This window comes from Acinonyx jubatus, chromosome A1 (assembly GCF_027475565.1).
Source record: "Acinonyx jubatus isolate Ajub_Pintada_27869175 chromosome A1, VMU_Ajub_asm_v1.0, whole genome shotgun sequence".
Taxonomy (NCBI): domain Eukaryota; kingdom Metazoa; phylum Chordata; class Mammalia; order Carnivora; family Felidae; genus Acinonyx; species Acinonyx jubatus.
Genome location: NC_069380.1, coordinates 160363043 through 160364944, shown reverse-complemented (window position 1 = coordinate 160364944; position 1902 = coordinate 160363043).

Below are 1902 nucleotides of genomic sequence, written 5' to 3'. Positions count from 1 at the left end.
CCTCTAGAGCACTGTGTCCGGTATGGTAGCCACCAGACACATGAGGCCGTTAAGCAGTTGAGTTATGGCGAGTTCAAATTGAGATGTCTTATGAATGTAAAATACACAGTAGATTCTGAAAGATTAGTTTGTAAAAAAAAAAAAAAAAAAAAAAAAAAGAAGAAGAACATAAAATACCTTATTACATCTTATATTGATTACATACTGAAATGTCAACATTTTGGACATATTGGGTAAACACATCTTATTAAGAATTCATTTCAACTGTTTCTTTTCACATTTCAAAAGGAGGTAATAAGGAATTTAAAATTACATATGGGGTCCTCACCTATGGCTTACAATATATTTCTTTTGCAGAGCTGATCTAGATGCTTTACTGTTTCTGAAAAGAATTTAGCTTACTGCACAATTGCTTAAAATACTTAAATTCTTAGTTGATTAATGAGATCTTTTCATCTTCAATATTTCTGGTGGCAATTGAGGCAGAAGGACATATGCATCTCTAATGTGGTTTGAGATTAGGAAAATATATAATGCAATGTATTTGTTTGTGCAGTGCTTTTTATTCACTGTTCAAGCTGTCAAATAACTGCAATATAGAGATTAACAAATGAGTTAATGTTTAAAAGAGAAAGAACAGAAAAATGTTTCCCTGTGTACTCTTTGGAAATACCAATTACCTTGGCATTGAGTTACCACATCTGTGGCTTAGCTAGAGGTAATTGTTTTTTTCATATTGGAAAGAGAAACAGTGGCTCAAAAGGAAGATTAAAAATAAATGAGTGGCATTATCATTTATATTATTAAGCACCAATTTTTGTTAGTTTCTGAATTAGTCAGTTTGCAAAAAATGAGTAATAAGAAAAGACCTAGTATAAGAAAATGATGGAACAGTCGGTTTCCTAGGCAGCAATTTGCAGAGGTATTCTGCAATGTGAAGAGTTGATGTTGAATCTTGCATTGTTAAGTGGCTTGGCTCAAAAATTTTTATTGACACAATTATGATGCATTTTTCCATTAGAAAACCAATTTTCACTTAAGCGGAGAAATCAAGCTCCAGCTTGATCGTTATGGTGAGAAGGATTATGCTGTCAAATCAGTTGGATCCATGTGAAGACAATGTTTTTTTTTTTTTTTAGACAAATACTGAAAATTATTTGAGTGCAAAAGATCAGCATATCAATAAAGTTTCAACCTCACTGAATAAACTATAAAGACAACTTGTATCTTCTTTCTTAAATGGGAGTTTTAAAAGACTGGAAGATGCCACAAACAAAATTTTAATTTTCATAATTAATTTAAACATTCGATTTTGATTTTACATTGATTACATGGAATATTATATTGATGATGTTTTTTACTGCTGTTAATATTTCTAGTATTTCCAAGTTGTACACTTTTGAACACTGCAAGACGTTATCCACGGAGCTTTTAATTTGGCATAATTCTTTTGTTGTTTGTTAAAGTACGTCACAAAACCAGAAATAGTCAATGGAATAGATCTGTATCCATACGTACTTTCCTCTGAAGTTCTTAATTTTACCCTATAGCCACTAAATTAAACTTTGAGATTTTGGGAGTCTATCTGGGAGCCTAACCTTTGATTTTTTTCCAAAAGATTTAGCTTGCCTTTCTGGCTAATGGCACTGCCTGGCTTCAGCTCTGCCCTTGCGGATGAAGTAATTATTAAACAAATGTTTGATAAATAAATGAATGGATATCTTGACCTAGAGAATTTTGTAAAGCTATTGCTACTTGTGAGATGTATCTAGCTATAGTTTCTGTGAATTGTGGAGTTCTGAGATGAGAACTTTAACATTATTTAACAAAACTGAATTCTGTGATGGTAATTAAAATGATTTGGCTGTGTTGATGGCAAGAATTATAGAAATATGAGTTTTT